We start from the raw sequence: 23,789 nt of genomic DNA on the forward strand, positions 1-23,789 counted from the left end.
GTGCAGTGCAGCAACAGGCGAAAACAATTAATGCGATCTTGATATGAATCTCCCAATATGTATATGTGTGCCGTGCCGCTCTCGATAAGAGCTTGGGTGGAATTTTTATATTCTTGCATTATTAAAGGTGCGGAAATGGCGTTGTTAAATTCCCCTTTGAAGTACTATCCTCACAGGGCGATAGCACTTTACCTGAGGGCGCACAAATAATGTAGTAATACAAACTTTAACTAACCAGTAACTAAGTGTTAGTTATGTACTGATCCCATGTTCGTTCATCATTAATCAATCGTACTGGTTCAATGGTACGTCTTGCAGTTACTATATTAGTTCATGATTTGTATTTTAGTAGCAACTGATTGACTAAGTTGTGCCCCATCAAGTAACGAGTTACCCAGAGGTAACCTTCTCAGACTTATATACAGTCTAAGAGCCCCAATGGTTTGATCCCACCACTGGTCCTTTATCATTGCGTTATAGTCTTCTGCTAGTGAAAGCAGACTTTCAGTAAGATCATTCCAATGTTCATGAAGCTATTTGTTCATATGCTAGATACTGTAAGTCAATAAGACATGATCCATCCGTCCATCCATCCATCCATCCATCCATCCGTTTTCTGTACCCACTTGCCCTATGCAGTGTCATGGGGGTCCTATTCCAGAGGCTTCAGGCGCAAGGCAGGGAATAACCCAGGATGGGGTGCCAACCCATCGCAGCAATAATAAATGATGTTTATTTATTTTTAATGTATTTTACATAACCAGAAATGTTCACAGTGTTCTACTTCCATGCCATCTCCACCTGAATCTCTCAGTTTTTGATGCATTCCAATTTATTTTTACATGGTGCCTTTCCCAAATTGGTTGGAATGAAACAACAGTGGCACTCCCTGATATACCATGATTTGGGACAGCGACAGTGTAAAAGGTTAGTGAATAAGAGTGAGATGATAATTTCTCCTTGTTAGTTATGTCCTAACAGATGATGAACAGCCTTTCTTAAATGGCCAGGTGTGACTCTCACCAGAAAGAAGGTACAGCCCCCTCATATCAAGCACTGGCGATATTATCAAACCGTAAATGGAAAAACTAATGCAATGCCAACGGCAGACTAACCACATAGGTGTGAAACATGCATCAACACACGAAGCTTTAAGCATATGTAAATTGCGTGTAGGTGACATTTAAGGCTCCATACGGAGAAATGCATAGCGAAACCCCTGCTTGTACATGGTAACACATACAACATTTATAATACATTCTTATTTTTTCACATTGAAACACAAAACACACCGCTATGCTCTCACAGCATTTTTCTCTTGCAAGATCTAATAAAAGCTGTTTTTTTATATATGCAACTGAATAAAACACAAGGGAACAGACATGGAACAAGGAAATCTGCCTAAAATGCCCTGAGCCCTGGAAACAATCATTTACAGAGAGAGAACCGAGAGGCCAGCGGCCCCCAGCCCTCAGCGCCCCCATTGACACCCACCCCCTCTCACCCATGAATCCCCAAGCATGCTGTTGTTGGAGCAGCACATGTGCTTGCTCCCTCTTCTGACATCTCCTGAATGATTCACCAGCCACATGACCCCACTTCTCTTCTACCGTTCCTTCTGTAAGATAAGTACGTTCGTCACCTTTGCCACTCGATTTGCGTGGCTCCTTTTAAGCACTCCCACACACCCGTTCGCTGTGCGCTATCCTTTCACCCACTCCTCCCATCCTGGTGTATGGGCTGTCCAACGTACAAAGAGCCAGCAATTTTTGTGAGTTTTACGAGCTTCTCACCCTCGTTATGCCGTATGCTTCTGAGTAGTTGTCTTGATGTGTAATTGAAAAGTAATATAATTGCAAGAGATTGAAGAGCTGTCTTTTTGAAACGCAATCTATGGCTTCCCCAGTAGTGCAGTAGTATGAGTAAGGTAGGGCAACAGGGATCTGGTATTGATCCCCGCTGTACCGCATTAGCTAGAGGGAAGGAGAATGCGATGGGAATGTAAAGTACACCATTCTGTTCTCTCTCATTGCTCTTCAGCGACATCTACAGTCACGTGGCTGCTGGCAGGGCTGTGGGTGGAAATGGAATGGTGCTCGCTCCCCTGTGAGCACGTTACATTGCTTGATGAAGCCCTTAGAGTGAAAAGAAGTGGCTGGTGACGCAGATCATTTACGTATCACAGAGGGTTGGAACTTAACCCTGTGCTGCAATGCGACCATCTCCGCAATGTTCACGGGGATCTTAAACCGCTGTAAATGGGTGCGCTGCTGACATCGAACAACGTGGACGTGCACGCCATTAAAAAGTACAAGCGCGTTTCAAAACGGAGTATCACAGAAGTACAACGGCTCTTCACAACACAGGCTGCAGGTATTATCTGTAACTAAAAGGAATGCAAAAGTCAAAGTATAGCACAGAGGACAGGAAGAATGCAACGCATCACTGTACGTTTGGACATCTATGTAAAAAAAAAAAGATCATTTATTAGGTTAAGTAGTGGAAATATTTTACTAGTACCAAGCCGTCTAGAAAGACCAGGATCTAAGTTAATTTAGCTTGAAGGAAACAAACAATGCATTGCAGCATATTGTAATGCTGTGCTGTAAAATGGGGTTAGTTAATCTCGTCTCCCAGCATGCACACGATCACAAATGAGAATTTCCCTCTTCCATTATAGCTGAAACGGAGGCCTCACAGAAATTGTAGTAAATTCATCTTAGGGCAAAGCCCTTAATTGTCAATTCGAGCAGAATCCCAGTCAAGCTCTTAGAGAACAGGAAATGCGCCCAGTTTGTCACTTACACAGTGGATGTCAGGAATGGGTTCGAGTGACCTCCATCATATCACCGAGGGAGAACAGTAACTTATATAGTGTTCTTGGCGATGGCCTTTTCATCCGCTGATGCATTTTACACAGCCTGGAAAATGTCCGCATCGGTGAACAATGACTCATTGCACTCTTACTGCAAAATTACAGACTTTCGATGCGCATGAGAAAGAACATCGGCAAATTGCTGCTCATTAGCACAAGGGGTCCAATACCTGCCACAATGATTGAAAGAGCAAAGATTTATTCATAACTTTGCATCTGAGAGATTCAGGGTTTTGTTAAAAGACAGAGGAGAAGCCTTTTGTTCGAGATTGAGAGCAATTAAAGCTATGAAAGAAACGATGAAAGAAAAGAGACAAGCAGCTTATATCTCACATATCAATGACTGGGAAAAATCCTTTTTACAGTTTGTATCAAGATTCTTTATTTTTTTGTTTGGTCGTTTGTAAATTTTTTGTCATTTTTAGTGCAACAATGAACAAAAGTGAAACAAACAGGTAGATGAAAGAGTACTAAACTGAACAAACATGTCAAACAAATGTAATAAAGGACCCTTCTAGCCTCTTCAGATATATATAACTGTCCTCTGACCCCAATCACACTTTCCCAGTGTCGCCAAGCACTTCCTCCCCCCTGCCATTCTAGCTATAGGCAACAAAATATGGATCGGCTTTTCCTGGTAATGTCATAATCGGAGAGAGTCGCTCTGGTTTGTATTTTTGGCATCCTAGCAAGCGCTCGACATGACTTAAACACCTCACAGCCACTTTAATCAAAGACCTCGGAATGCGTCCAGCCCACGGTGAGGAGTAACTCAAGGTCTTGCTGGGTGACAGATTACAGAAATGCCTAAGGTTTGGGGGCTGAGGGAAGTGGATTTTCTGCAAGTCAAGCCCTTGGCAGGTGCTAAGTACTCCTCACTGAAATGACCAAAAAGAAAAATAAGAGTCCGAAACACAAATCTGTAAAGTTATCAGTCTGCAGTCATTTGAAAAAAAAAAAAAAAACAGTCAACATGCTAGAGGAACAGGGTTGATTACTTAAAAATGACAGATTCTTACAAAATGTGCTCCAAAAATATTGAAATGAAATGCAAATAAAATTTGATTAATGGAATCAAGGAAATGGAAAAATGAGATAAAAAGATGCGTCATTTGCCACTTGCACAAGCAGAAGTACAGGCACACTGGGATGCTTCCGTTCACGTTCTTTATTTCCCATCATGCTCTCCTTTCAGGCATAAACACACATATATACAGTTGAGCAATGCTTGGGGTCTGAGTGGAGGCCATTTAATCGGCCCCCTGGAGCATGTGAATTTGAGATCGTCAAGTAGAAACGATGGCACCACTAACCCACATGAAGAAACGAAATGCTGACACTGAAAGCTTAATGGTATAGCACAGACTGAGTGGTGTACACAGTTCGTAGAGCACAGATTTCCATACAGAATAATAATTGCACTGTTTTACAGTGGCACTATCTTTTCTTTTAAAATGTACTTAATCTTTTTCCTCCATGATGGTCATTCCCTTTTCAGCCTCTCTCCTCTGCTGTACACCACAACCTGCTATCTGCCAGGAAGCGGGGGGGGGGGGGGGGGGGCAAACTCACACACACTCCTCCAGATCTCAGCCCCACCCGCTCTGCCTCGTTTATTTTTTTTTTCACACCGCGACCGGAAGCACGTAGGAGGGCAGAAAGCGGAGGAGGAATGCAGTCCTCGGTGCCAGCTACCGACTCACAGGTGACTGCTTGGGCTTCTTGAAGCAGTGGGGGGGCACCGACAGCCGGGAAGTCCCGCTCAATTATCTCTCCCCCCCCAATGGCGGTAGAGGAACAAAGAAATTTATTACCCACTTGCAGGCAGTGCACAGCGGCCCATAATTCGAACAGTAGGCCTGGGTATGAGGAAGGTGGTTTTACAAGCTGAGCGCTACAACATTTTTATAATAAATGGCATATAAAAGTTAACCTGATCTACATCACCTGAGAAGGAAAATTTCCATCCACATAATTATTTTTACTGGCAACTTAATTCTGGAAATTCCTGCAGTCTCCTATGTACTATATGACATGGCTCACTTTTATCATATATGATATACTGTATATCTCCACAGTGCCCTTCATACAAGTAATCCATTAGTGCTAACGATTCATGTAACTGTTCTAGCATTTATAATTCTTCTTGAAATCAGCCATTCTGACATGCATAGGACCCTGCATGGCTGATTACAGAGGGACCTAAAAGCAGTGATGGCCGCTGCAGTAACAGTTAATCACCTTCACATTTCATTAATGATCTAAGGGCCTCTAACCAGATCTCATAACAACCCACTAAGCTCTGAAATACATCTGAGCTGTTCATTTACTAACAAAGTAGGGAAATTCAGAGGTAAAGTAAAAAGGGTTTGGTGGCATTAATAAATGCATGTATAAGATGGTATGGCACATATGCAGGTCTGTAGAGCTCTGCAGTGTCGTGGCCGGACACCTAAAGGATTGTGGGTGTGTTATATTCCCTAAATCTGTGCCAGTAGGGCTTCTATACTCTTTGCATGTTTATGCCCAAATGCCTTGTAGCCTGTGGCTTCGGTTGTCTATAAAATGCCCTTGGTGTGCACTGCCTGAATGCCCGTTATGGACGCGCATCCTCCCACCTCAGACCCCTACACTTACAGGCATAGGAATAGCATGACCTGCATTCGATAAGCTGTGATGGAAGATTAACGGACAGATTATACGGTTCTGTTGCTGTCAGGCAACAGATGATGCAGCTTCATTATTCATTTTTGATATATTCACACACACACACACACACACACACACACACACACACACACACACACACACACACACACACACACACACACACACACACACACACACACACACATTGAGTGACCCTGTACTAGACAAGCAGTTATGGCATATGGATATATAGTTCATTATGGGGGAGCCGTCATAAGCAGGCTGGCAGTTTTCCTGGCTTGGAATGTTCGAAAACTGATTATCTGGGTTGATAAAGATCTGAAAACAAATAACCTCAGTTTTTCATAACATGGATCCTCCAGGCCTTTTTAATATGCCAGCTCGTCCCCCCTGCTGTACCAAAGCACACCCTCAGGATCTGATTTATCATTCCCTAGCATTCCTCCGAGTCGATATAGCTTTAGTTAAGTTCTTCTCTTTGGCTCCTATCCTGTCTCACCTGTACTGCTTTTGGTGGACGACACGGCCTCGATCGTCAAGCTAATACGCGACGTCGAGGTCCTTCCACGGAACGCTGGCTAACATTAATCTTCACTGATCTTTTTACGAGAAGACGAGATGCGGGGAACTCAAATCAGACGAGCTCCGGCTGGCTCCCGGCTCATTGCCCCGCAGTGATATAATGAACTTCTTGCGACCAGCACGCAGCCTTTGATCACCACAGAAACCGGCTAAAACAGTCTCCCCCAGCATGACTTAAAGACCAGCCTTGTAGGAGAGTAAACCGTGAGCGATCCACTTGTGATTTTTCATTCGTAATAGAATGATGCCCTGTGGAATCCGCAGCCAAATATTGTAGAATCTGTGACCAACCCCTCAGGCGATAAAACGCCCCCTAATTTGGCAGACTGCAAACCCTCAAGCCACGCTCCTCCACCACCTGCACCTACACCCTCTAGACCCAGACCTCCACCTTGCCAGCCCCTCGGCCTACTCCCTGCCGCTTATCCCAAATAAACAACATCCCTCTGGGGGCATTTCTGCAGCAGTGCCTCCTGCGCCTGGTGGATGGTGTTCACATAACAATCAGGAAGAAGGGTGGGTCATGCTGGGTAGAGAATAAAAAAAAATGAAGATTAAGTGCAACCATCCCCTTCAAGGTGGTCTTGATCTTGGCCCGAGACACTGCCTAAATAAATCACGGGCATCTTTCCAAGGGAGCGGCCCTGTGATACAGCAATAAATTTAGCGTTTGTCGGACATAAAATGGGTGGGTATTCAGGGCCTCCCATGGAAGAGTCAACTGGTGTATTGACATTTAATTCAAGTCAAAATTGCACGCTGGGAAAAGCGACTTACACACTTGGGATCAATATCATTCCACCTTAAAATGCTGAGTTTGCCGGCTCTGCACAGCACGTTAAAACATGAATGCATGAAGGAAAACTACACGGCATGACATAACATTGGTCACAGAACCACATTACCGAACCTGTCTTCCTGCAGTCTTCCAATAAGGCTCCCTTCCTGCTAAATCTGGCGGAAACGCAAATATGTTTGCATTTACAGCAACTGGCAGACGCCCTTGGTCAGTGCGACTTACATAAGTGCTTAGAAGTCTCACCAGTGAATGCATTCTGAATTATACTGATATTCTTCAGGGATACAGGGGTGATAGAAGGATTTCTTTTAAGGTGGGGGGGGCACAAGTCGGGCTATAATTCTTACTGAGAGGTAAATCGTTGAGTAACAGGAGAAGGGGCCCTCCAGCGGGCAATAAGCTTTCAGCTCAGGCCAGTGCCCCCACATCTAACAGGGGGCCTGTAAACATACTAACTCTGCTACAAAGGTTAGTGACTAAAATGTGTAGTGATCTTAACAAATAAAGATTAGAATAAACAGTAAAACAAAATCTGAAGTACTTTTGCAGTATGGTTTCCTAGAGTCACTTGCAGTGACCCCAGAATAAGGAAATAAATGTAAATTTAGTTTCACTGTACCAAAAATTTCCATGGTACAACTCTTCAGTGCCCCTCCTGTAATGCAAGGTGATATGTATTTACAAAAATAAAATGTTTTTATTACACTTGTCATTTAATAAAACTAAAATTGCACTTCCTGCCTGCCATATATCTGTGGCAGTGAAAAATGAAAATGAATTCACGTAATAGAAACATATTCACAAATCACTCATAAGTTGTTTTTTTTCCAGACTAAATTAAACCAATTACAAATCGTGCATTCAATATTAATTTCTTTTGCTCACAAATATGGTAAAATGCGTGAGCAGCGGCTGATGGGATGGTGCAGTTATCGTAGTAAACTACAGCAAAGTATCAGTCGAGGTGAAAATATACATTGTTAATCAGTCAGGTCAAATAACTAGAGAGCACTCAGTCATTTATCCACGCAGAAAAAAACCAAGACCACCCAGGAATTTTTAAATGAAGAAATGCAAATAAAAACCTATCAATATTAATGTCATAACAATAGCCTGTCGTGAAACCATATCTCTGATATTATTGCTTTCACTAGGGTCAAACTGAGCCTTTAAGTGCGATGAATGAAATCTAAAGTAATTACTGCTATGACCGTGCATAAAATATTAAAGTAGTCCTGCAGGGTATCTTGTCCTCAGTAAGTGGCACTGAAGCATATTTTTTAAATTCATTTGCATGGAAAGATAGAGGAAATTCAAGCCAGTAAGTTAATATACGTGGGGCAGTCTGAATTTATTCATAACATATTGTAATAACAGCACGCCCAGTAATCTTTTATAGTTTCTGTAATTCAATACTTTTAGTCTGAATAAATTAAATTTTAATTTCACTACATGTTAATAATAGCTTATAAGTATCTCATGAGCTACCATATAAAGTATGCCTATAGGAGACCAAATTTTTAGAACTTGATTGAGATCTTATGCAGGTGGCGTGTTCTACTATTTACAGTATTTCGTTTACTGTATCAGCATTGACTTCACTTGAATAAGAACCAATTTAAACGTAAAGGGATTCTACAATTTTTCAACACAGGTCTAAAGAGTGCCACACCAGCGAGAGAGACAACACACCCCACCGATTATTGACGTCATATGACACCAGATAGGGTAAACATGGCTTTTACAACAGATTGCCAACAGATTGCCAACTCATGAGGGATTAAACCATTTTTGCAAATATACTATTTTAATATTTGTAGGTGCCATTCTACTGGGGTGTCATATACTTCAGTTCTGTGCAGACCCCTTTAGTACCTGGAGACTGTGCTGTGTGTTCTACTATGTTATTCTCCCATCCATCTGATGAATGGTAGAGGGTGGCACAGTGTTTGATGCTACCGTCACTCTTACATCATCCCTGCACGATAGAGATCACTAGGATTGTTTACATAACCTTGTACTTTGACTGAAGGATAATGCGGGATCATCCTGGTGCTCAGACGGCTTCTGTCAAAGCAGAGAAGAGCTACGAGTCGCGCTGTATATCTGACGGAGGCGGTCACGCGTGTGCGGCAGCAGTCTCGCGCGGTTACGTGTTTCGTTGCTCGGCCCGAGCCGATTCGCTTCATCTGATCCCTGCAGCGAACGTCACACACTGCAATTTCTCGGCACCTTCAGGCAGAGAACATGGTCCGATACATAGTTGTAGAGGTGATTTCTGGTGTGTGTGTGATAATGATTTCGACGTAAATGTAAATAATCGTAATAAAAACTGTTTGCATTGCCGGACTCAACCTAACACTCATAAGCGTATAACGGAAATTAACCATCATTCACTTAACTAAGTGAACTCTGTCTGAAGCCAGGTTCATTATGTGTCTGAGTGAGTTTCATATGCAGTGTGGCACCATGGTAATAACTACAGTAACTGACATACGACAACGTGTTACAGCTCACTGTTACAGAATGTTTGTTTAAATCATACACAATCACGCCCTTTCAAGCTGGTTCTCTTATCTGTGGTTATGCACATGCTATAAAATAATTACATTAACTAGGCATTAACAAAAACGGGAGTACCGGCTAATTTTTGTTATTTTTGCAACCTGTGTTAGTAATGTGTTAGTATGTGAGAGTAAGACAACAGAGCATGAAACTCATCACAATTAATCCAAATTAAAGGTCAATTTTTTTACTTCACTTATGTGAATTAATTTAAGTGAATGTTCTAATTTCATATCTATCCACTGCATGCAACTACATGAGGGAGGCAAAATTGTTTGGCGGGAAAAAAACAGGAAGACTTGGGAAAAATAAAAGAAAGCATTAGCATCATTGTTAGCCTAAGTGTATTGGGCCCAGCAGGATGCACGGGCAGCCTCCATGTCGCACGTTATACATTTACACAGACTAATGAAAGCCAGATACTATAAAATCCATAAACAATAAGATGCCTGAACTGTGCACAAACTAATAGTGAGGGCTGATTCTATCTTAGATAGCCGATTGACTTCAGAAGATTGTGTAATCTGTGGGACAGGAAGAGCACAAGTTACCATGAAGCAACTGCACCTTTCAAAGACAGACTGCCGTAGCCTAAACACTGAAATCCTTTCACTCCTGCTTGACGAAGTTCCGTGACTTTAGAGTGACATCCTGTAGTAACACACTGGTGCTGAAAAGGTTGACGGGGACAGCTGTCATCTCAGGAATTGTCATCTCCCTGAATTGGCGTGAAACCTGTGTGCTCATTTGGGTCCTGGCACAAGCCGAATAACACAGGAGGCGGAAACACACTTCTAACTCTTTTGGGTTAGACTCATACCAGCTTTGCACGACATCTACCCATTCTTTTAACAAACTATTCACAGTCTGCCAAGTTATAATGGTACTGCTGGTGAACTGTGATCTCTGTAGTTTTCTGACTAATCTCTTTATCTGTAGTCCTTTGTCAGTGTGGCAGTAATGCTTCAGGTCACTGTTGCACTAAATGGGGAATGGCTACACCCCAGTTTTGGGTGCTTTAGGGACAGAGCCAAGCTGCATTCTGTTTGCCCTTTAACAGGAAATTCTCTTTACATGATGCTGCCACCAGTCTGCTTCACAATAGTGATGGTTGGGTGACGTGCTGTACCAGGCATGCAAACACACATGTATAAACCCTTAGAAAAAGTATTATTTATATATTGTTTTGCTCACATACATCCTTTTTAGCTATTAAATTAGGTGAGATATATGGAGTTGATCAGCTAGCTGCTCTATAGGAACAGCATTGGCCAGACAAGCCACCAAGAGCTGAAAGACCAAAAAAAAAAATACTTTAGACACAAATATAGTAGTACATGCTTACTTGATGCATTAATTAACCAGTAGCTAAGTGCTAGTTACTTACTGATCCCATGCTTGTTCATCGTTAATAAATCATGATAGTTCATGTGTTCCATTCAGTTACTACATTAGTTAATGATCAACTAAATGGTTGATAATGGTAAGACCACTTGAGGAGGCAAAAATTACTTAACTCAATTTCCTACTCAAAACAAATCATGAACTGATGACCATGAAAAGCAGAAGAGTGTTGTCTGACAGCACAGATCTGGGACCCCCCCTCTGCACCATGCCTCCCAGATTCACAACAAACAGCTGCCTCAATAGCTAATTGGACTTCTTAGGCAAAAGCTTCTCAGCTGTTTAGCAGACAAACAGACACAGACGAAGGAGCTCACAGTAAGTGTTACATTCATGGTTTCATCTACGTTTATTGTTTCATTTGCTTTATTTGTTACGGTTAGTGGTTCTTCGATTCTTTCATTGGAACGGTTGATTGTTTATAAGGCAGTATCTCTATTCACGTCCCTTCATGTATTAAAGAAAACAGCACTTATCTGGAGTAACCTGTACCCACAACAGGTCAAAATATGATAAAAGCAAACAGCTAGTAATGAGTAAACAATTCTGCATGCTGGTGTTCTTATGCAAATATAATTGTCTTGGTACTACTTTTTCGTTTTTATAACCTTTGCTTATTATTGTGTAACCTTATTATTGTGCGATGACTGTGCCTCTCACGTCTGGTGGAAGCCTCTATTCCGGTGGCTTGTAGATTTATAGTATTTGACACGACAGTAAATAGTTTTATATTTAGGCCTTTCCTTCATTATCTTGTGATCTGCAGGGGTGAATGACCTTTTGTTGGCTGTTTTCAAAAAAGTTATCCTATTTTCAGCAAGCTGACAGCTGACAAAAGCCATTTTTTAGATCATAACTTTACAATAAACTTAAAAACAATAAACTTTACAATAAACTTCTTTTAATTGGATTGAAACAATATGTAAACAATTTTTTTAATCTTTGAGCAAATTTATTAGCATTGACATGCATTTTTGTCCCTTTTTTAGTTAATTAATGGGGGGGGGGGGCTGCACTGGACAAGCCCTTTTTATTGAAATATTTTTTTTAAGAGACGGAATGGTAAATAATGGATTCATCGACTATACCACGATTTTAAGAATAGTTGTAATGCATTGATTTCTTTACTCTCCACTAACATACTGTATATTCTCCAGGTACATTTTTGTGTAAAGGCCTTATAGGACTCATGCTTAAAAATAACAATAAATCAATTATGCAAAACAGTGCTGAGACATGCACAACCTCATATCTGCTAAAGCCCGCTCAGCTCAGCTTGTTATTACTTAATTGGCGGAAATAATGCGGGGGGGGTTGAATCTGTTCAGAATAGATTTTTCCCTAATAAACTTCTATTTCGGCTTAAGACCCGTTTCAAATAAGTGTGGATCACAGGCAGGAAGGAATGGGCCTATTAATGAAATGATAATAATAGGGAATAAGATGCCTAACCAAGCATGATTAGGAAAATGAGGGACGGAAACAGCCTTTTATAAAATGGTAAATGGAGTTAACTAAGACCCCCCCTGTAATATGGATGTTCTGGTTTTCTTTTTCAGTGACAGGAGTGTACAAGCTTTCATCTGCCTTGATCATAGGGTGTAATTCTTAATGATCTCTGTTTGCTTGAATATTATCAGCTATTAGTAGAAGGAACAAAATGTCTAAAAATGTTTATTTATTTATTTAAAAGGAAATCAGCGAGTGCTTGCTAACGGTCTGCATGTAATGCGGAGTGATTAAGCACCTCGCTGTGCCTAGTGGGGTGTGTGTGCACTTGGGGATCGCATTCAACATGGCAAGTACAAACATCCATGGAGGTCATTCTTATGTGTGTCACCACTGGCCATGAGCACCATGAAATCCACAGGCTTTAGCTTGCAATGTTTGGCTTTTCTTTCCATCCATCCATCCATCCATCCATCCATCTTCCATAACGGCTTATCCAATGCAGGGTGGCAGGAAGATACGGGTTTAATAAAGCAAATCGATCTGCACAACATTAAAGTAAAACAAGGCCGCTTTACGATAATGTTTGCATTCAGTACTTTTCACATTTTATTTAATAGACACATTGACTTAAAGCAGCTTATGATATAATGGGAATGTTTAAATCTTACACAGGTTCCCTGGGATTCGATCTCACAGCTGCTTCTTGCTAGCATCACACTTCACTTGTTCAGCTACAGGAGTATATTCTACAGTGCGGGCTCCTTGCTGAAGCATATATCAGCAAGGCGTCTCCTTAGATGGGCTCCAGCAGCCTTTATGTTACCTGTCTCTGCCAGCCACCCACAGATTAGGCGCCAGCTTTCACCATTTTCTGATTCCAGTGGAAAGTGCACTGTAATAGAATGTTCTGTCCTTCGGAGCATAAAACATATATTTTGGAAGAATATTTTTCCATTTATCAAAAAAAAAAAAAAATAGGAACGGAAGCTCTGTTTTAAAACATTATTATTTTTTTATTATCTTTTATCACAGTGCTCCTGCACTAGATGAAATTGACACACTCAAAATATGCCTGTTGCCGTGACTTATATAGGATCATTCTGGAGAAACTTCGAAGTCCAGTCATCATCGTAAATTTTTACTGACATTCAATAAAAAAATGTATTACCTCTGAGTGTGTGTGGCTTCTGCAAAGTCATTCGTCACACACATTTGAGTGTTTTTTGACTACTATTGCACTACTTTCTATCAAAAAATGTAAACAGAGGAAAAGCGGAAAGATTCCATGTCCTCCGTTCATTCTACATTTTCCATCTGTTTTTTGAAAGAATGTTTAGCATAACCATGTCCATCCATCCATCCATCCATCCATCCATCCATCCATCCATCCATTCAGAATTACCAGTTCATCTTGAGCACATGCCATGGATCACAGGAGGAGGCCATAGTGTCAAGGGGAAATAAATGCAGATATGCAAACTCTTACAGGTGAGTTTTTATACCATGGAGTCTGTGAGATTGCTACACGACCTCTATAGTCACAAAGCAGTTCTGATGCAACAGCCCAAAAATCCGGGACGCTGCACAAGAGCATCTGATAAGCTTTACGACAAGCAGCACGTTCATGCTCGCGTCACCTATCCCAAAAGCTGAGGCGAGCTGAATTATGCTTGTTTGCCCGGCTCTCCCATTTACATTTGCTGCACTAGCAACACAAATAGACAACTGTATAACATAGTTAACTGTGTGCACTGGGAAGCAGAGGGCTGTTCTAGACCATTCATGCCACTAAAGTATCCCAGCCGAGCTCATTAACCCCGTCTATAAGACAAGAAAAGCATTTATATGTAAATTGACTGAGAAATGAAAGTGTGCATCCATTAAACTGACAAGTGTCATGTACAGATGGTGGGGACAGCTCGGCACTTGGCCGTCTCAGTGTGCAGAGCCATCTGGCAAAGGTGGCAGGAGGCAGAATGATAGCTAGAATAGGCTTATCACCCCCCCCCCCCCCCAGCCTGTGTGGCCTCCCTTCCCCCATTCAGGTCTTTGCTTAAATCCTCAGTCCACACTGAACCACTGAAGCTCTGGTCATCATCACTGTTGTTTTATCAAGAATAAAAAAAGGCACGTGGAGAGAAGCTCTTTAAAAGTTAATAATAATAAAGAGTTTTAATAAAGAGAAGTGTCTGAGAGTTATAATATCAGTCCTAACATTATAGTGCTATTATACCCCAGACTCAATTGCGCACTCGTCTTCTGGCCCTACAATCACAGACAATAATTATTGTTTCCAGCTATAACTGCTAACCGATTCCATGATGAATCATGATCTCACAGCTGCTCTTCAGAATATAGATAATAATTACACCGACGATATCTGACTTACTCTTTTCACGCTTTTTTTCCGATGTGGATATAACAGACAAAGGGTGTATTACAGCTCTGAATAAAAATCAATGAGTGGAGTCAGAATTATACGAGTGGCGTGAAAGGAGATCAGGGGGATAAAAGACAGACTTCACCGGTTCAAAAAGTTCCTTTGATGTCACAGAAGCTGTCCGTTGCAGAGGGAATTTGTCAATCTTACCTAATGATATCAAATATAATGAGTACTTTGATATCAATTAACGGAGATGGACCCTGTTCCTGCCTTTATTCAGAGCGTGATAATCAATTCATTTTTGTGCCACCTTTTCTGACAAAGATAATACATTGTACACCCCGGAGGGACCAGCTAATGTACATTAGTTTTCCCCTTGCAGCTCATAAAGGCTGACTGGCATTTGTATAATTTAACACGTTCATTCATTACATAAAACAGAATACCAGCATAATACCTGCACTGCCCATATACTGCAACTGTTCTGTTCCTGTTGCAAGACTTTTGTATGAATAAATATGACTAAAGTTTAGTAAGGTTTGGAAAGGCTAAGAAAAAGAATCTTGGCAAGAGAATATGGATTAATAATACTGGTGTAGCAGTTTTGTAAGGGTCTTCCAGAGACCATATATATTTACCAGTGTTTATTAAAAGTATTCAGACAAACGCTCTAAAGGTTGTTCTTTTAGAAAATGAAATTTTCTCTCTATGGATGTGCGATGAATCTCAAACAGCCATCAGTTACTCTAAGTGACTCACAATAAAATGCTACTGAAAAAGCAAATCACTGCAATTTACAGAATGAAAACAAGGTCACTTATTTTTCCAGTCCACTAATTGATGAGGCTGCATTTCTTGTGTATATTTAATCGTGGAAACATAAAATATAGAGTGTGATTTTTTTCGCGATTCACCATAATTAAGAACCAAAATGGCATAAAATTCAACCCAGAACCAAATCGGAATGGTTAAAAATGGAGACGTGAGAATCGATGCAGCATTGGATCCATAGCATCTGTAATACAATGAAATCTGTAATCAACAACAACAAAAACCTTACCTGCAAGCACACGAATGCTGACTCATTCAGCCCATCAGCAATGACAGTGTAATTTGCTTATGAGTAAGTGTTTCTTTGAATTGGTTTTCAAAATAATTACAGAGCTTCCACCTAAGGACATAGATGGGAAGTGACTCCGAGGCAGAGCAACATCACTCGGCATGCAGATTTCATCTTCTGAGTTGTCCTTAATCTGCCCCCTGTCATTTTTAGTTTCTGCTTGTCAATGAACTATTAATATTTATAAATACTAATGAAGGTCTAATTAGCTTACTGGAATAAACAGGAATAAATGCCAAATATCAAAATAATATGAAAAATATTTCTCTTCCTTTCGTGTTTGTGTCCTTCCATTTGTATATTTAGACAGCAAAGAAAACAAAGAAGATTTTTCATCTATATTTAATATCCCCCAATTAAATTTGTTTTTAACATGAACTTTGATGCATTTTTAAAAATAGGCTACAGAAGTCCCCGATTCAGACGCTGACGTTAAAATGTAACGAACGTCTGTTTATTTGTCCTTACGAAATAATTTTTTTAAAAATACTTCCATCTATTGCTTGTTGCAGACTGAAATATTTGCATTTATGTAATTAGCATTAAAGAACATTCTGTTGTGAGCAGTGGAAAAGAGGATGAGGAAAATGCAGATGTATAATGCGTGCGGCATTTGCTGACGCACACCACGTATAAAAGGCCCATCGTGAAAACGTTAACGCAGCGAGAGAGAGAGAGCAGCGGCAACAACACAAGTCCGCTGGACAAAAATGGCTCTAATGTAGCTGTTGCTACTCTTTTGAATAAACACTGCCGACAAATCGGTGGCAAGCAAACCGGAAAAGCCTGGAAATCTTACACTTTTATTCCAGATGACACTTTTCTGTGCGATTTAAGGTGCTGGCACTTGTGAGATCGGTCTGCCGGCAGAAGCCGCCGCTGGAGTGACAGCAACGTTCTGCTGTACTTGCCTGTTAAAATGTTATTGTTCAGCGATACAGAGGTGGGAGGATCGTTGTAAGACCTTCCGCTGGAGCTCCTAATGGGTAGATACGCCCTTATTAGGCGTTTTATTGGCTGGGAGCAGATGCCCTAGCTGACACGCATGTTAGCGTGGAACCTTTAGCCCCCGTGTTTGGTGGTCAGGTCCCCTTAGACTCCAGACCTAATCATCATGAGCAGCAGCATGAAATCCTAGGTGTATTTTTAAGGTAGGGGGCATCAGGGGGGCCATAACTCATACAGAGGGGCCAGCCGTGTCATGAGCCAACTTGCTTTGAATCGGTGAGTGACAGGGGAGGGGGTGCTCTGGGGACCAATCAGCTTTCAGCTGGCCAGTGCCCCTGTACGCCTACCCCTGCATACATCCCTGTTCAAACACCAGAAAGGAAATTGCTATTGTATCATCGAACAGGCAAAATGGAATATGGGAATAGTTTACATGTCATTTAGCACCCAATTTACCTCATAGCTCACTTTTTAGACGCCCCTCTCAGACATAAAAATTAAGGCCTTTGCAATCTGCCCAAGGCATTTTAAAACTCATATTTATGACTCACATTTATTATCTTCGTCATTCACACAATTCCATTTTTTTCTTCTGTTCGATACATCTGATGACCTTTGTGAAGGATTTTTACAGAAAGCAAGCATCAGAAAGACGGGGACACGCAGGAATACATGGTTCCATCGGACATATTTCATCCTCCTCTTATGTCTTTTGCAGGAGAAAAACTGACTGGACCATTCATTTGCAAATATTTCTGAATATCACCATACTCTAATGCTTTACGTATTACTTTAAGTCCTGAAAGTTCTACATTTGCAACATTTGTTATTTGGGTTGCAGTATCGGAATAAATTGTTTCTTCAATTTTACTGAGCGTCAAGTAAAAATGAAAACTGTCATTCAATAATTCATTTTATAAACTCACAACAGAAGGAAGGGATGCATATTTCTCCCCGGGCAGCACATTTAAGAATAACAAATAAGCCAATAATAGCGAAAAGCAATATGTCTTATCCGTCACAAGCACCATCTCAGACCTGGTACTGTAAATAGTTTCTTCTCTAAGAAGACTTATAATGGTTCAATCCTCTTTTCCTATAAACCTGCAGTTTGTCTGTTTATTACCGAAAGGAAAAATCCTTCTGACTTTCACCGCAGAAAAGAATGAAAGGGATTTAATGGGAAACCATTTAAGTGATGCACTGGTGCTAGGCAACGGGGCAGGCTGACCTGCTGAGAGCTGGGTTCCACGCTGCCACGACGTCTAGACATGGGTCAGCATCCCGAACAAGCCACCTGTGGCATCTTTCTTCCACATACGGGGCTGATTTACCAGAGACGGCTTGCATAGTGTTAATAAGGAGGCTCCGTGTCTTCACAACAGACCCATTTATCGTGAGTCACACACATACTTGTCTAGCAGCACAGAACAATGTAAAATATGGCCCATCTGACCATATGTTCTTTTTTCCATTACTTTCCTTACAAAAGTGCATGTAATTGGATTAACTTCGCATTCATATACTGCAACCTAACCACAGTATTCCTCTCCGTGAAGCTCTGAAGAATAGCTTTGTGAAACTGTCTGCTAATACAGTAGATAAACAATATCAGGCACCTGATCTTTGCTTTGCCTCTCAGATCATCACAGATAGCACAGTTCTCGGATACAGGGGTAGCAAAATTGCTAGCCTGACACGCCAAGATGATCAAGTTTTCCCGTCGGGCTAACAAATCGTAGCATGACCCTGTCCGACGGGCTATCAGAAATGATCACTTAAGTATAATAACATTCCCAGCTCTATATGCCTTTTCTGCAGTGTTGACTTGCTATTTGGAGGAAAAACTTTGACCTCCAAACAAATACATTGTTGATCTTGAGGATGGTTTGTCCTTTGGGAAGCTTAAAGTCTAATTGATATGACAGTTGGAATTTGTTGCGCATTGTCAGTGATAGTAATAGAGTACCCCGAGTATGTTAAAGCAAGCAAGTTAAGTCAAGCAGGGTTTCATTATCACACCAGTCATGTACACTGCTTATAAACATCACATCCATCCATCCATCATCCAAACTGCTTATCCTACTGGGTCGCGGGGGGTCCGGAGCCTATCCCGGAAGCAATGGGCACGAGGCAGGGAACAACCCAAGATGGGGGGGCAGCCCATTGCAGGGCACACTCACACACCAGTCACCCACACGCACACCTATGGGCAATTTAGCAAGTCCAATTAGCCTCAGCATGTTTTTGGACTGTGGGGGGAAACCGGAGTACCTGGAGGAAACCCCACGACGACATGGGGAGAACATGCAAACTCCACACACATGTGACCCAGGCGGAGACTTGAACCCGGGTCCCAGAGGTGTGAGGCAGCAGTGCTAACCACTGCACCACCATGCCGCCCCGTAAACATCACATATAAAAACAAATTAAACACAAAAAAATATATTAAGAGAAAATGGATATTACTGGATGGGACCCATAGACACTTTCATTTATGAATTGTCTGGTTTTTCGAATCATAACATTGTGAGTAACACTGATCAAAAGAAAGTGACTGAAAGTCTGGAGGTTTAATTTCTTTATTTCTAGTTGGGCACAAAAACTGAAGGAAAAAGTGTGGAAGAAAGATTTTGGTGTATTTGCGCAAGTACGGGTGTATGTTTCACATTTATCATTCATCAGGTATTGTTATATATTGTTTGTTATATTATTTTTATTGTGTAATGATAACATTAAGGGATTACAATTCTTTCTGTGCTGTAATGTTAACATTACAGCACTGTGCCTGTTGCCATCGCTATTACAACAGATTTCATTTGATTGCACATAAGTGAATGTGTTTTAAAGGCAAATTGTTGATCGATTTATTTTATCCCTGGATGTGTGGCTGTGGAGCTTCTCTGAGCAGTTGTTTCTTTTTGCTTTCCTCTGATGTCTGTGGTGCTGACTGGCTGCTATGTCCCAAGTTCACTGCTGGTGTCTAGTCAATGTTGCCTCTGTGTCACAACATGTGGGATGAATGACCCAAAGGTAAAACAAAAGGAGGTTTTATTAACCACGAGGAATCAGAAACGGAAGGACTGGAATAAGGAAGGGCACAAGCAACTGGATGGTTCAACGTCAATGACCAGACTGCGATTGACAAGACAAGTACTTAAATTCAAAGACTAATGAGGGGCAACAAGCAACAGGTGTGGTTCATCAGGGCCACATCAGGGAGGAGACATGAGGGTTAGGGGGCCACTGGCAGGCAGGACGTAACGCTCCGTCACACATAGCGAGTCGTTTGCCTAACGTGAAAGGATAAGAATGGCCCATATTGTATTTTAATTTTTCGAATTTTCTTTTTAAAAGGCTAATCAAAGTTTATTTCGGGCTACCAAAATCTGAAGGATGCCAGCTTGATGGGCTACCAGGGACTTAGAAATTTAGTGAGCCCTGGGATATATACTTTCACCCTAGCAGATTATACCTTTCCCTTCTCACACCAAAAGACCATCATCAGCAGCCCAGGTACAATTCCATGTGAAAAATAACGCGAGGCTTCAGTAAATCTCTTGTTCTACATTCCCATGCCCCTTTCCTGAGATACTTCGAGCTAAAAACAGCTGGACCAGTTTGTGATCTATTCTTTGTGGAAATACATGCTTTTGATATGCTCTGCATGGCCAATTTACTTGAAGGTTTCCTTTATTTTGTCAGTTACCACTAACCAATCACAGATGGAATTGTGGGGTCTACTGACTCAGTTCATTAGCATCACAGGGTTCATACTGGTATTCAGTTTACTTCTTATGGCTCAGAACATTTCAGATTATCATTTTAACAGCATTAAAAAAGTTCTTATCTGAAATATCTAGAATTATGGACATTTTATAGGAGACTGATGAAGATTTAGGTCAAGAAACACCTGCTTTGTTTCCTATGCAGTAGAAGACGTACGGGTAGCTAAAACATACTGACTTGCATCCACAATGTCAAGTTAACTTTCACAGTGGACACACTGCAGAAAACAGGAAAACAACAGACCATAAAGCTTGCGACTGGACCGACGGAGTCCAGGACAAGGTGCATGAGAATCGAAGGCCAGTGCGGGGCATTGGTGAAAAAGCAGGAACAAGAGGCAAGGAAATGGGGCTGACATACAGAAACGACTGATCACACCACACCTAAAACAAAATGCCGGCCGCCCCGCACACCTGTTGTGAAGTTCTGCTTGACCGTTATGAAAGCAAGACAGGAACAAACATGGAAACAAAAACGCCAGCATAGAGAACAACAAATCCAGTGAGGAGATGCACACAGTCCTTAAGAAAAGGCCAGAAATAAAAGGCCAACACATTAAAGCCAGCAACTGAATTCCAAACCAAACTGAACACAGAGAATTTCTGTCACAAATGATGATAAGGAGACTGACCCCTGAGCAAAGCCCCCTATTCAGTCTATAGAAGATTATAATTTACACAACATTAACTTGCCAGACAGAAAATAATTTTTAGAACAAAAATCACCCATTGTTTCCCTACCTTCAGACTTGTCACCTTGCCAGCTACCAAGTCTCCCTCTGACTGGCTTGTTATCCCAAATAGATCCAGGTGCACATTATTAATTGGGGCATTCCAGCACCACTAACGAGGGCAAGAACCTCCCCAGTTCCTGCTGCGCTTCAGCTCCACAACGAATCGCAGATGTAAAGATTCCTTTCAAAAAAGGATTGCAGTCTTCAACAGCAAAACTGCCTCTTGCACTAGCACTTGTTCATATTTCTTTGGTGGTCAACATTTGTTGTGCCAAAGGGCCGACGGCTGTCAAGGGCAGCGTCAGGCCACCCCAGAAAGCAGATTAGTCCTACATGCTCCCATGTACAACAACATTGAAATAGGTTTGGTTTAAGCATTAGCAACTTGGCAAGTCGAAGTCTTTGTGAATGAACGAGTCTGTAAACATTTAGGAATAAAAAGAGGCAAGCAAAAACCTTGTACTGTATTAATGTGCCACTTTGCCTCCCCCATATTACAACTGGAATTGTAATTATTATAGAACTAAGTAGGAAACCATGGTTTTTATGGGTTTTCTGTGCAAATCTGCAGAAGATAAAACTGGAAGCTTGTAGCAGCAGATGACGGGTCTGATATTGATGTGTTGCTTTGTGAGGAGGGGAGGTGCCAAGTGAAAGTCGATCAATGGCATATTAGCAGCCTATGGTCTATGCTCAAATATGCCGCGCCATATGCACGGCTGCAAATCTCAAAGACCTCGGGCTTGTCAACAGCGCATGCAGTGCCGCATGCATGGCAAAGGCCAGCCGTTCTGTTAGAAGCTCGGCAAGAAGATGATAAACTGTCGTGTCCTCACACGCAAATTCGTTCTTTTTCCACGACAGTACCTAGATTTAAAAAAAATTCTATGGACTGTATAACATTAGTCTGAACATTTTTAAATGTGAGTACTGTTTTTAAAGAACAAGCTAATAAGCACCATTAGCTCAGGGTAAATAAGGTACTCTTACTCTTAACTGGCTAATTTTACGTGTATATCCTCACCATCTCAATGCCATTCTATTCCACCCTCCTGCATTGTATACTGTACATAGTGTTCTTTAAAAATAAGTAATTCTATTCGTCCATCTTCTAATTAGATATCCAGATCACGGGGAAAATATAAACTGTAGAAAATTATTTTTCACAATCCAAATATGTACCCGAGGCAGTAAACAGTTTGGAATACATCAGAAATACAATGGCAAATATAATTCTGCAGAAGTTCAGTTATTAGCGTTGAGTCACTAAGGTTACTATGCATATATCTGGACTGTGTAGTACTGTTGATACTTCAGACTTGCGTGATAAATGTTTAAGTATGAGAACTGCAATCGTTTTCATTGGTAAAATGGACTTTGCATGAATTTTACATTAAGGACTTTTGTTCAGATTTTGCACTGATTTTCCACTAGATGCCTCTTCAGATGCTCTTAAGATCATTGTATAATTGGGTGCATATATGACAAAATTGATAAAAGAATCTGTGTCGAATCAAGCCAGTTTCAAAAGCTACTTGGATGCATTTATGCGATTGTTTCCAAAGCACTGGGATGAGAGACATAAAGAATTGTAACATGTGGGACGCTCTCAGAAAAAACTGTGACAGTTTAACTGCACTAATGAAGGAGAGGAAACACCTTGTCTTCACATTTACACGATCTGCTCAAATTCTCTCCTTACACTTAGATTTAATGGCTTTGGTAGCTGAGTACAGCTACGATCCTGGGGTTGGCTATTCGGAAACAGCATACCTTCCTTTTGATTTAAGAATTACCTCGTGATGCTTGACAATCCCATCTCAGTATTGTGATGTGATTCATTCCCAGGCCGCCAGATATGTCTGTCAGGATCTGAATTGAAAAGGGGGTGACTTTCAGAGTTTGTCAGAATAAGCAAAAGGGGAATTAGGCTGATAAGGAAGCTTACATAAAGTTCGAGGAAGAATGCTGCCGTTCCGATCATTTTATTCTTATAAAGATTTATTGTAACACCGTTTGCAAATGTAGAGGATCAGCTGAATAATGACATTACATTTGCTGCCCTGGATTCTTCGGTCCTCTTTGAATATCTTTACAAGAAGAAGATAAGGATGATGATGATGATGATGATGATGATGATGATGAAGATTTGGACTGGCATGGTGGCCCAGTCAGTGAGTAGCCCTGTTACCTCCCTGTATTGCATTGATTACCTCCCACAGTCCAAAGACATGCTTTTATCCAAGTTGCCATTTCTACGTTGCCCATAAGGTAACTTCAAAACTATGAGATGGTGCTCATGTATATATTACAAATCTGTTATTTTGGTCTTGTGGGGACGCTTTTCCCTGGCTCCACAAAGGAAAACTCAATCCATCCATCCATCCATCCATTTTCCAAACCGCTTATCCTATTGGGTTCCGGGGGGTCCGGAGCCTAACCCGGAAGCAATGGGCACGAGGCAGGGAA

At 41.3% G+C, this 23,789-nt stretch overlaps 1 long non-coding RNA gene across 1 annotated transcript in view; it reads right to left on the bottom strand.

Moving 5' to 3' along the window:
- LOC125748402 (uncharacterized) overlaps positions 1–21,368 on the bottom strand; it is a 36,329-nt gene extending 14,961 nt beyond the window's left edge. The window contains exon 1 of the long non-coding RNA XR_007399540.1: positions 21,328–21,368. This is a non-coding gene — a long non-coding RNA (uncharacterized LOC125748402). The remainder of the gene's footprint in view (positions 1–21,327) is intronic.
- Between the last annotated feature and the right edge of the window lie 2,421 nt (positions 21,369–23,789).

Source organism: Brienomyrus brachyistius, chromosome 9, assembly GCF_023856365.1.
Source record: "Brienomyrus brachyistius isolate T26 chromosome 9, BBRACH_0.4, whole genome shotgun sequence".
NCBI lineage: Eukaryota > Metazoa > Chordata > Actinopteri > Osteoglossiformes > Mormyridae > Brienomyrus > Brienomyrus brachyistius.